General features: G+C 40.8%; 1 pseudogene; it reads right to left on the bottom strand.

Annotated features, from left to right (window-relative positions):
• Nucleotides 1–9,387: 9,387 nt before the first annotated feature.
• On the bottom strand, nucleotides 9,388–10,179 carry LOC118666847 (annotated as a pseudogene).
• Between the last annotated feature and the right edge of the window lie 3,422 nt (nucleotides 10,180–13,601).

Here is a 13,601-nt window from a genome sequence, read left to right as displayed (position 1 = left end):
CACAGGCCTGCTGAGCAGACCTGGCCTCCTTGGGAGCATCAGTCTTTGCCTGCATAGAACTTTTTTTTTATTCTTACCATTTATCTTCTGTTCTCTGCCTCCCATACCCTAAGTCTCAGTTCTAACTTTAAAGATTAAAAAAAAAATGTAGCTGTGCATCTCTTTAATGTCTATGATAACAACAAGGATGTCATTAGTCATCTGTACAGCACTCAGTTCCTCGAGTAGTATTGCCTGGTGCACAAAGAGGCTTAAAGTATTTAGTGCAATAGAGAGTCATCACCTAAATGGCTAATGTGGAGTCTTTTAATATGACACCAGGAAGAAGATTTTAAATGTAGGATCTGCCCAGTTTCTGGAGCAGAGAGCTTCATGCTTTTAGTAATACCTCAGGGTAGATGCGCACTGGCTTCCACTGACTTAGCCCTATCTATAATAATAAAAGCGTAATATGCTAATTAGACCAGATGTCCTTCCAGGCGTCCTTCCTGACAAAGCTGCAGTGGGCAGGGGCCGAGGCAAAGGTGGTAGAGGATCTTGGCCGCAGCAGCAGTGGGCAGGGGCCTAAGCGACCATACAATCGAAACGGCCTGTCAACTGATCACTATGATGCTCAGTGACCACTAGGGAGCAGATGCTCGATGCAGGAGCTGCCCCCTGGCGGTCAGTGTACTCCCACAGCAGGAGTACCACTCAGCTGACCAACGGGCACCACTACTGAGCAGCAGTGGCGGCAGGCACGGGGGGGGGGGGGGGGGGGGGCAGGGATGAGTGGAAGCAGTGCAGTGCCTGGCTGCAGTGCCTGGCCCTGGTTCCTCCCCGGCTGCCTGCTGCTTCACGCACTACTACATCCACCGAGGGGTCCTGGATCGCAAGAGGGCGCAGGCCAGGCTGAGGAACCCAACCAGTGCATGAATCTGTGCACCGGGCCTCTGGTTTTTCAATAAAATCTCCTTCATTCTCTGAAACCTGGTAGAAGGTTAAGAAATAAAAAGAGGAAGGACATCGCCATCAATGAAGTGCCTACCATGTTCTTCTTTCACACTTACTACTGCATTTAGTCCTCATACCAAATTGGTAGCTTAAGTATGGCCACCTTGATTTCACAGAGAGGGGAACTGAAGTGCAGCTTTAGGGAGGGTCTTACTCCAAGGCAGAGTACCAGCTGGTGTGAGAGCTGGAGCCCATAATTACAGCCTCTGATTTGCAGCCTACTGAGGAGGGTGGAAATACAAACAGACATGGCATGAATGAGCTTTCAAAAATCTAGTCCTTAATTGCTGCAAATCTACTCCCTGTAAAGATCTGCCATTTATAGACACAGAATACAAACAATCCCAAAGTAATTAGCGCCAGACCACAGGGACGCCGGGAAAGCAGAACCGCGGGGGAGGAAAGTTGGTCTCCCGGCTTTGTCTTGTTCTCCATGTTAAGAATTCTAACAATACAAGTTTTCAAAGCTCCTGAAACAATTGCATAGATTTTAATTTTAATTTTAAAATAGTTTAAATTTCTAAACATGCCTGATGAGAAGAAATCTAATGAAACAACAGAACATATCTTCCAGAATTTTAAGCTTTGACCACTAATACCTTAGAATACAATCTTATCTATTTATGATACGCTCTATCTTCTTATAGATACTGGGCTGAAATGAAATCAGAGCCTCAGTTCTAACTTTAAAGATAAAAAAAATTCAGATTCTGGCTGAATTTAATGCTTAACTCATATGTGAGCCTGAAAAAATGAAAGAAAAATATATTATTTCAATGATGATACATCTACATGTAAATGATAAAGAGTTTTGAAATGACAAAATTAAAAAAAAAAATGTTCCCACTTTGTAGCCCAAATTATTTACTGCTCTATTACTTTGGAATTGATATTTAGAAATACTTAAGTAAAAGCATGAATATGTCCGATGTTGTTACGTAAAATCCCATTTGACTCAATTCTGTTTCTTTCTGGGGAACCATGTATTTCTTTGCTCCTCAAGTTTCTTTTAAACAAGCTACAGCTTTATCAGAGACACACTTGGACAAAGACCAGACAATTGCTATGTTTTGTATAAGGTACAGCTTCATAATGTATACATGTGCAAAAATATTGCAGAGCTTCTGAGGAAAGGGGAGATCAACAACAACCACACACTACTGATGCCACTTAATTAGCTAATTATTAATACTAGGAAGGGACCAAAGGGAAGGCCAGACATTATAGGCATGTTCCTGTAAAAACATTGGGGGAAGAGGACTGGACAAAGAGAAGATAGATGCATGCCCAGTAAAGTTGGGATGACTTAGGTAAGGTGATTTCTGTCAGTCACACCTGGGAACAGAGGTCATTGGCTAGAATCGGCATGGCCACTGCAAGCACTTAAAGCAGGGGTTCTCAAACTTTTTAAACAGGGGGCCAGTTCACTGTCCCTCAGACTGTTGGAGGGCCGGACTATAGGTTAAAAAACAAAACAAACTATGAACAAATTCCTATGCACACTGCACATGTCTTATTTTGAAGTAAAAAAAACAAAACTTAAAAAAAAAGGCTCTCCTAACTTCAAAAAAAGGCCCTATTAACTGCAAAATAAAAAAAATAATAGACCTCCTAACTTCAAAAAAAAAATAAATCCTAACTTGTTCTTACCTCGGTCCTCAGGCAGCAGCAGGCTCTGCACAGGCAAGCTCGTGACTCGTCCGATCACACCTGAGACTGAGAGGAGGAGGGGAGTCGGAGAGTGCTGTGCACATTCCACACATGCGCACTGCGGGCCCGGGATGAGTCGGCTGCTAAGCAACAGGTAGTGGTGGCAAAAACACCTGGTGGGCCGGATAAATGTTTTCGGAGGGCCGTAGTTTGAGGACCCCTGCCTTAAAGACTTGGAATACTTCACCCCCTAAACAAAGGTGTTTGCTCTCTTATGCTCTTATTCCTCTTGGAGCATTGTGCTTAACTCTTGGCGTGTGGGGCTCTTTGGTTCCTGTTTCCTTGCATTCGCCAATATGGTCCATGGCCATGTGGACCCTCCCCCCCAACTAGCCTGATGCTGTACTGGACCCTGCTCCTACATGGAAGGGAAACTCTGGACCCTGCCTTTGCTTTTAGCTTTACTGAAACCCCGGCTACATTCCTTCTATGACTGGACTAAGGGAAATGGAGCTTTAAAAACACAAGAATTTAATTCCACCTAAATAAAAATCACTTGTTGAAAAGGATAGGACCATTTTTGAGCTGGTTCTGTGTTTGCAACAACCCTTTCACATAAGAAGAGCTTAGTGAATATTTCTTGAAAAAAAAAAAAAAGAATGAGTAAATTAATAATAGTAGTTTATTTTGGACCTAGAGTTCATATTAACATTGCAACTACCAAACTACTGTTTTCTCAGCTTAGTATCATTACTAAACCTTTAAGAAGAATGCTTGTTGTTAAATAATAATGTTCTATTAGGCTTCTCTTAAATCAATACATTTTAGATAAATAAAGTTTCGATTAGGATTATTATGTGCCCCCACCCATGGTTCTAGACGCCGGCTACAAGGATAGTGTCTGTCCTCAAAAGTTTGACAACCTATTGGAATGTGTAGAAGGAGTGCACAGGTCAAAAGGGCCTCAATAAAGTGAGAGACTATCCTGTGTGTTCACTGTAGAGAGACCATGCATTCGTTTGGAGGTATCAGAAGACTTAAGGAAGAGATCATCAAAGACCAAGTGAAGTTTTGGCTAACACTGGTGGAAAGAATGTCCTAATTTTGTTTCTACACAAATTTGAAATGTGCTTGATCCACTCTGGACGGAGTCTGTGATTCCTTTATTGGATTGAAAATAACAATAGTTATCTGAGTGCCTTTTGTAATCTTTAGTGTTTATAAAGCCATTTTATAAACGTCCTGTTATTGTGTGCACATGTCCAGCCCACAGGTCAGGCAGAGCAGACATTATTACACCTGTTTTTCTAGTAATGAAACTGAGGCTTAAAGATTCCCAGAGTCACAGAGATACTAGATAATTAAATGGAGAAAATCACCTTTGGCCTTGCCAAACCAGTACTCTTAATGCTGCTGCTCTACTGGGTCAGATCTTCTGTGGAGGAGTGTCATGCTGAGAACAAGGCTGGCTTTTCATGGGAGTAGAGTCATCCATATTGTTTGTTTCAGCAATACTACTTAACCAAGAATTTCTAAGTTCCCATCAATCACACTATGATATTATTTTGTAAATGATAACAGCACACGCATATGTTCAGGAACTAGATCATCTGAAAGGGGTATAGAAAGGGAAATATTGGAAACACTAATGAGAAATTGCCAGAAGGATAACATGGTATACGTCACAGGTATCTTGCAAGGGGGCTGCAAGGTCTGCATCCTGGGCAGCATGCTGATGCAAAATATTATTAGACACGTAAGGTAGGCAAATATATATGTATTCAAGTTCAGAACTGTGAAGCATTTTCCCCAAAAGAAAGCCTGTTAATAGATAGAATGGGATGGATGGTTCCTAGAATCCTGGGCTGAATGCTACTTGTCCTGATAAAAGATGGACCATTTAAAGGAAAATAGAAGGAGCATAGTAGTGAAGTATGGTAGCAATCATCTCAGTAGTTTAACTTTAACCCTGCTGTTTGGCTTCTGTACTTACTTGCTTTGTTTAACAATAGAAAAGTTACTTTGATTTTCTGAACTCATGTATGCTATCCCAATCGATTGAATATTCCGTTGTTGGTGGTTTGAATACCCCATTGATTGTGATCTCACTGGTTTTGGAAAGCACATTCTTCTGAACCTAGTAACCAGGACAGCACAATTACCCTAAATTGCCTCAGTGGCCACATATAATGCATTCCTGTTGACTCAGTGGTCCCAAGACCAGGGCAGCGCAATTATTCTAAATTGCCTCAGTGGCTCCAGGCAATGTGTTCCCGTTGATTCAGTGGTCCGGAGCCCAAAACTATAATTTAACTAACTTGCTCTATTCCGCTTCTGTAACTGCTTTTTTGCAAACCAAGTTCCTCATTCCAAACCCTGAGATGTAATCAATACCTTTGTGATTTTTGCCTATATGGGTGTTGGGGCTAGGTAACTACTATGAGATTTGGAGTGCATGGCCCCCTGGTAGTCCCGGCTTCGAAATAAACGTGACTCCTTAATTTGACTTCTTGAGGCATCCTTGTGTGATTCGCGGGGCACGTTATAACAGTAGGAGAATAACTGTTGAGAGAAAACCCAGGTCAGATGGCAGAGTTTAAATGTCAGGATCATTTCAAGCCTTGTATCCTTGACGTTAAGGGAGAATTGCAGCTACCTGACTTTGTCACAACTTTGAAGGGTAAAATATTAAGGAAAAGAAGCACTGAAGACTTCTCCTTTTCTCTGGTTTATATGATCAGATTTATCTGAACTGAACAAAGAATTAAAGAGAATTTATGCAAGCTACTGGAGTTTGAGAGAACACTCCCTCTACTTCTGAAAATTCCATGCATTGTATTAGGAACAAGCCATATGCGTGAATTCGCAATGCCCTTGATATTCCTGATACCAGATAGAGTTCGAATCATTAAATCCAAATATCCCCAGAAAATAATCTCAATGCCCACACCCCAGTAGTGAATCTCCCACCTGGTTTTCCTTATAGAATTATATTTTGGCTTCTTGAAAGCATCGCAAGCCTTTGTTTCTTTTCTGTCTGGAAAATAACAGACAGTGTAACCCCGGCTCTCATCTGCTAATGTGATTCTGCCAGGAAGTAGCAACCAGTGGTGACTATTGCAATTAAAATTAAAAGGAGGAGAGTGAAATGATGTGCAGACAAAGCTCAGATGTGGGTTTGTTGATATTTGTAGCAGGAGGTTAATTAGCATTAACAGAAGTATCAGCAGTCACTTGGACTTCCTCAGAAGGTACTGCCTGCTCGCAGCAGTATAGGACAGAGGAAAACAAGTCCAAAGAGTTTTCTTCTTTCCTCCTACAGAAAACCATTTACAAAAACAAACATAAAGTAATTGGATTCTTTTTTGTTTGCTTTCTGTTTCTCCTTTCCAGCTAAGTGTTTGATTTAGCTCCTTCTTTTGCTCTTTCCCCAAGTCCTACATGGTTTGAGTCATAATAGAGTTAGTTGTACTTTCCGCGATCCTTTTTCATTCCTTTCCTCCCAGGCCCCTCTCCATCCTTTATTGTTGTTTTCCCCTTGGGAAACAGCTTTCTGTATAGGCCTTTTCATTTTCAACGGTAAGTGTATTTTTGTGGGTGATTAATGAGTTTTGGGTTATGTAGATGCAAGTCACATCTATCCTTGACCCATTTAAACCTTTTGAAGCTTCTTCCTTCCTCTAATCTTTATAACTATTATAAAGGATAACTATTATATCCAATTTTTGTTAGCCTTAAACAAAAACCCAGAAAAGTGTGTTATTTGTTTGATTTTGTAGTTTTCTTTCTTTGCTCTTCTATTTTTTCATAGCACATCCTTTATCTATATGCAGGAGAGCTTAAGATCGTTTGAAACATGAATCTAGATATTCTCAAAATAAATGTCCACTCTTTAGTAGCTATAGAATTATTTAATATACACATGTTCTTATATTATTTAGTCATTCTTTGATGCTTTCTGTAAAAATTTTTACTGTTTTTATCTGCTGAGAAATATTAATTGGTAATGAAAGATAAAAGAATAATAACCACTATGTGAATTAAAATATCTTCTGCTGTGCAAGACTACAGTTATTAAATTTGATGAGAATATATTTTATTAACCTTTTTTCTTTTGTGGAGGAAACTATAAATTGATGTGAAGGAGATCAAAGGAAATATATATGTACTTATCTATTAGATGGATAGATTTTTTAAAAAAGAATGTGACCAGAAATCCAAGAAAGGCTCCAAATTATTTGAGGAAACTATTCAGAGGTGATAAGAAATAAGGGGTTGGTTATACCACCATTTACCACCTTTTTTGCATAAAAATATAAAAGGAAGTTAACAGGAACATAATTTTCACTTAGATTTGCCAAACTAGATAGAACATATCTAAATATTTATATCTATCTGTCTACCTATTTACCTATCCAAACATTAGTTATAGGTTATTTATATTACTGGCACAGTGTGTGATTCACAGAGATATGAGAATTTGTCATTCAGTCTCATGGCTCATTGGATAGACAAGATGGATAAATAAATCCCCCAAGAAATAATTTATCCACCCCATCATACTTTGGAAGATAACATTTCACAAATGTTAAGTGAAAACACCAAAACAGTAACTACTTAGGGACTGGCTGAAAATCTGAGTCCCTGACCCTTCATTCAGCTGCCTTTCCTTAAATCCACAAAGGCATATAAGTGTTATCTTTGAATCAGGGTTAAAAAAAATGATCTTAATTTAATTTATTGTCTACCTTCTCTCTGTAAAAATGCACTGTAAGGAAACATAGTGTATAATGTATGAGCTAAAGAACTGGATAGCTGTCAAAGGGGGGGAGATTTTAGGATTCTGTTCAAGACTATGGGCTTTTGGGAAATGAGCTCCCTGCTGAAATAATCTCACTTAAGAGACTAAGAGGATATCTCTTAGATAGGTCTTGCCTTCTTTCTCAGCCTGAACACTTTGATCCGTATTAATCCATGCTCATCAGGGTACATAAAATCAGAAACTATCTCACTAAACCTCTGGCAGTTGGCTTGTTTTTCCACAAAGCATGCTTTCCTTGGCATCTTTTGCTCTTTCATTGAATTAAGACTTCTCTTTTGAAGAGAGATTTAATAGTTCTATTTATTATGACACAACTATGTGCCACAGACTTTATTCTTATTCTTCACAGCAACACTGTGAAGCAAGTCTTGTAATTATATTTATTTTATACAAGTGGAAATTGCCAACCATAAAGGAGATATAGTCTGACCAATGTCACAGGTCTACTATGGGGGATTGAACCAAGGTGTGCTTGGCTGCAGTGGTGAGACTCAGCGGGAGAGAAAGAAGTTAGGGAAAATCCCCACAGGGGCAGTGAGGACGCAGATTCTGACAGTTTATGGCAGGAAAACTGCTGGGGTGGTTGTAGAGGTCAACACAACAATAAGGACTGGCTAGAGCAGATTACTCCAAAATGGAGGAAAAATTGATCAGAGACAGACCCCCCAAGCTCATTGTATCATCATGATAATGAAAACCAACACCACAAGTAGATGGAAGGCCCAGGGCAGGGGTGGGCAACCTCTGGCACACGTGCCAAACACGGCACGCCAGTAACTTTTGCTGGCACGCGAAACCCTCTCTTATAATCTTCTATTTACAATTTTTTTCTTAATATCGACTTTTTTATTTTTTCAGATAAATTCACTGTAGGTGCATCTTAGATAAATAAATAATTTTACATAATATATACATTAAAAAATAAATGTATTTTTCATCATCATACACTGTGTTTTTGTCGCTTGAATGAATTTTATTATTTCTTCAAGGTTCCTCACATACGTACACCTTAAGACAGTGATGGTGAACCTTTTGAGCTCGGCGTGTCAGCATTTTGAAAAACCCTAACTTAACTCTGGTGCCGTGTCACATATAGAAATTTTTTGATACTTGCAATCATACTAAAACAAAGATTTATATTTTTGATATTTATTTTATATATTTAAATGCCATTTAACAAAGAAAAATCAATCAAAAAAATGAGTTCGCGTGTCACCTCTGACACGCGTGTCATAGGTTCGCCATCACTGCCTTAAGAGATAGATATCAAGTAGGCATAACATGTTCTCAAAAAATTAGGGTTGGCATGCAGAAGAATTTTTTTTTGTGTGTGTGTGTGCTTAAAACCAAAGTGCTGTATATGCTTCAAGTATTAAGTGAAAACAATGCATTAACAAGTAACAAAAACAGTGAAACTTCATGTTGTAGGCCATGGGGTCTCCCCGCTGGGCCTGTAGTGCTTTGAGGGCCCGAGGGGTGCCCACCAACATGCTATTTCAGCTGAAATGTAAGAGGCCTGCTGGGTTCTCTACAGAACCACTGTGGCCAGCCAGTGACACCCATGAGGTAGCTACTTGGGGCAAGGACACCTCATTCTTCTGGGCTCCTCAAAACTAGGTGAGGGTGGCCTGCCCATAAAAAACTCAAGATCAGCCTTAGCCAGTTTGGCTCAGTGAATAGAGCCTGCGGACCGAAGGGTCCCTGGTTCGATTCTGACCAAGGGCACATGCCCGGCTTGCAGGCTGGATCCCCAGTAGGGGGCATGCAGGAGGCAACCAATCAATGATTCTCATCATTGATGTTTCTATCTCCATCAATATATATATTAAAAATACTCAACTCTTACATCTTAAAAACAAAACAAAACAGATGGGCGGTCCCTCAGGGGACTCTGCATCTCCCTGCCCTGGAAACTAGGGCTCCTAGATAGGGCCCAGAGGCAGGTAAGGAGCCATGGGCTCCTACCCACAGGCCCTGATGGAGTAGCGGGGAGGCGGGGCTGCTCCTCTTCCAGCATGTAGGCTGGGAGGCTGCGGTTACATGTGGCTTCCTTGACGTACAGGTTCAGGAGGACCTTGGTGCACTGCTTGTCCACCCTCTCCTTGGACACGTCATGGCTCAGGAGCCAGCTCAGGTGGTCCTTGAGCTGGTCTCTGCCCTGGACCTCCATCATCACCTCCAGCACTGTCATGCCCTTTACTGGCAGGCCGACCAGCTACAGCCGCATCTCGGAGGACCTGGCCAGCGCCAGCGGGTGCCGATGCAGGTCCTGTGGGAAGGGCATGTCCTCGGGTGTAGGCCATGGTGCCTGCTCAGATGCAGGCTCACAGTAGATCCACTCCAGCATGCCCAGCTGGCGCGCCAGCTGGATGCATTGCTCCATGGTGGCCCAGGGCCCGAAGGGCATCTCAGTGACCTCGAAGTGCAGGAAGGATTGCCTGCGCTGGAGCCAGGCCTGCAGCAGCCAGGTGAGTAGCGCCTTGCGGCTGCCCACAGACCCTTGCAGAGGCAGTTGAAGATGGTGTTGCTGGTCAGGTTGCCCAGCAGTGCCAGCTCCTGGGAATTCAGGGCCAGAGCCAAGCCCCTTGGTCATACACCCACAGGATCCAGGCGATCATGTGCTGGTTGGGTTTCTGCTTGAAGTGCTGTGCAATGGCCAGGAACTCAGTGTATGTGTAGTAGTGGTGCGCCAGCCCCATCATGCTCTCTGCCATGGTCACAGCTGCTCTGGAGGGAAACAGCAGGAAGCCCAAGGGGTGCCACTAAAGGAGCTGCAGGCAGGGACACAGGGGCACCAGGTGTGGGAAACAGTTACAGCCTGCAACACCTCCCTGGAGCTGGGAGTCAGAGTTTTTGCTGGTTTTGGCACACACTCACAAAAAGGTTGCCCACCCCTGGCCTAGGGGGACAAATGCCTTAAAGCTTCCAGAATGGCCCATGTTAGAAACAAGGCCCCCTACCAATCAGGAGACAGAATTTGGAACCACGAAATTAAAAAACTGGAAATCATAAAGTCCCAAGAACTAACTGACCATGCGCACAGCTCACCGGCGAGTTGGCACTCACCAACTCAGATGTGCATACATTTTCTTTCTTCACAGCAGCGCCTCCTCCCTGGCCTCTTTCTCTTTCTCTACCTGAAAAAACTTGCTTTGTTCTCACTCCATATTGTCCTTGAAATGTGTCCTGGGTGAGTCAAGAACCTGGAAGTCACCTGCCATGAGAAAGTTCCAGGTCCCGGCCTCAGCGCAGAAACAGTCCAGCAACAATACTACTTTGAAATTGCAAGAGAAATAATGATTGCATTTTCTAAGCAAATTCAGCAAGAAATAGCAATGGGGCCTTTGCTTCTTCACTTCAAAGGCTGTTGAAGTGATGTTGCTTAGCTGATATGCTCTCCTAAATTGGCCTATCCTATGGGAACAATTAAGCAATAATTACTTATAAATGGCTTCAGGGAAATGCTGAAGCTGGACTCTGTTAGTCTATGATTCCTAAACAGAATAATTCAAACATGGTCATAGTTAAAATATATATATGTATTTTGTTTATGTGGAACACATGATAATATATGCAATAAATTAAAACAGATTAGTCCGTGTAACAGCATAATACACATTTAATTCAAAAATGATCTTGCGCAATATTTGCCCTATTAGAAAGATAATGACACCTAAAAATAAGAAGTCGTATACATATAATCAGAATAAATGATATGTTTACTAAGCCCAGTAGTTTCTAATGTCAGAATGGGTTATGTTTTAATAAACATTTTTCAATAAAAATGAATGCAGTGCTTCCTTATCATTAAACAGATGATTTATTCTTTCTTCGTTATAGAAACTAAACTATAGTTTTAATTAAAAAAATAAAGTAGTAATATCAATCATGAAATTGGGTAGTTAGGATTAAATGTATTGGGTATGTAACCCACCCCTCTATTCTTTTAATATTGTTTCTGTTAAAAGTGTTTTTGTTAAATATGAATTGTTAACTAATATGTAACCCATAGAAAGGTGGCATATTTGTATAAGAGTTCCAGAAACTAGCTTATGGGGGAGGAAGCTGACTCCAGCAACTGGACATTCTGGCTCTAGGAGACTTACTGACACTCAACCGTAAAAGCCAGATCCATGCTTGACGAGTTTTGAGATAATCATTAGAATGGACTGTGCTGAGTTACATGTAGAGATTTCTTTGTCCTTCTTTCCTTCTCCCTCATAATAAAAACTGCTGCCTGCCCTGAGATGTTAACATGGTCTTTTGGATGGGAGTCTGCCCATCTACCCAGGCTGCTGGCACTTGAATAAACCGTCTTTCCCTACACCAGCACATGTCTCTCCAGTACTGGCTTTCAAAGCGGCAGGCAGCTGAACCTGAGAATCAAGAATGATATAAAAAGCATAATAAAGGAGCTTTATTCATCCTGATATCCAAGGACTGTAAACAAACAAGGAACTTTACTTCCAGTTTTAAAAAGTTTAGATTCTCCTGGTGCCTAAATATATAAAACAAGAATGTAAGTTTAAAACTGATCCATGGGCTTACACTTTTAGCCATGGATTAATTGGTACTAGATTAATACTTCTGCCAGAAAAAGTACCCTGGAAAATCTCTTTTCATATATCAGACAAAAGAATGCAGGGTGGTGATTCTTAAGGGAAGAAAAACAAAGGAGATGTTAGCTATGATTATGCTGGCTCTTTCTCTGGATGGAGAACCCAATCAAAGCAGAGCAGTTTCACTAAGTAGAAGAGAAAGACATCAGAGGTCAGGTAATCAGAGAGGGTTAGAATTTGCTGCTCATATACTAAATGGACGAGGGAACTGCACAGACAAAATCTCCAGAGAGCTCCGTAAGTGCTCCATTGTCTCTTTGCCTGAATACTAAGCTGTATGTAAGTAGAGTGAGATACAGCAAGTCTGTGCAGAGAAGAGCTTCCAAAGAAAGAATAACCACCAAGAATTACAAGCTGTACAATGAGCAGAGCTCATACAGATGGTGGAAGTGTTTGAATTCTAGGAAGCCAAAGTGAAAACACTCAACAGTCAAGACCTCAGAGGGTCATGACTTAGAGTTTGATTAAACCGACCCTATAATGATCACTACTCTTACTTTGACCTGACAAAGATTAAAACAAATTACAAAAGAATCATGTTGATCTTCAGGTTAACTACCTGTCTAAATTAATCTAGAATAAAGCATAACACTCTTTAGAAGAAGGCAACTATTTCAGACATTCAACACTGTATCACTACAAAGTTAAGCATCCAATTAAAAAATCACTAAGTATTCATAAAAACAGGAAAACATGTTCTGGTGAAATCTCAGTTGTTATAAACAGAACAAAAAAAATGGCACAGATAATGAAAAGAATTTTAAAACCTCATTATAATATGACTACTATGTCCAAGCATTTAAAGAAACACATGAAAACAAATAAGGTGCGATATTAAAATCATAAAAAAAATAAAATGATACTTCTACGGTTTGAATAATACAATAGCTGAAATTAAAAACAACACACACACACACAAAACACTACATAGGCAGATTAGACAGTGAAGAGGGTGAACTTGAAGATATAAAACTATTCAAATTAAGGCAGAGGGGGAAAAAGCCCCCCCAAAACACCCTGTCACCTAAATGACTGTCATTAAGCAGTCTAAAATAAGGCCTTCAGGGTCCTGAAAGGAAAGAATAGGAGAAAGTTAGGGGAGACCAAAAAAATATTTTAACAAATAGTTATTGACTATTTAACATGGATAATCTCAACATCCGTACCACTTACCCTTTGAGACAGCATGGAAGGACCTGGAGAGTATTTTTTTTTTCATTTCCATCTCATCTACTACTTTGTTTTTTAATATAAATTCTTCATTGTTTAAAATATTACCTATGTCTCCTTTTTCCCCCCATTGACCTCTCCCCGCCTGTTCCCACTCCCCAGCACAGGCCTTCACCCCACTACTGTCTGTGTCCATTGGTTATGTTTATATGCATGCATACAAGTCCTTTGGTTGATCTCTTACCCTTTCCCCTATCCTCCCCTGCCTTCCCTCTGAGGTGTGACTGTCTGTTCAATGCTTCTATGTCTCTGGATCTATTAGGACCTGGAAAGTACTACACTAAGTG

The sequence above is a fragment of the Myotis myotis genome, unplaced genomic scaffold (assembly GCF_014108235.1).
Source record: "Myotis myotis isolate mMyoMyo1 unplaced genomic scaffold, mMyoMyo1.p scaffold_m19_p_12, whole genome shotgun sequence".
Lineage (NCBI taxonomy): Eukaryota > Metazoa > Chordata > Mammalia > Chiroptera > Vespertilionidae > Myotis > Myotis myotis.
The sequence above is the reverse complement of the archived record's forward strand: the minus strand, read 5'-3'. Positions and strand labels throughout refer to the sequence as shown.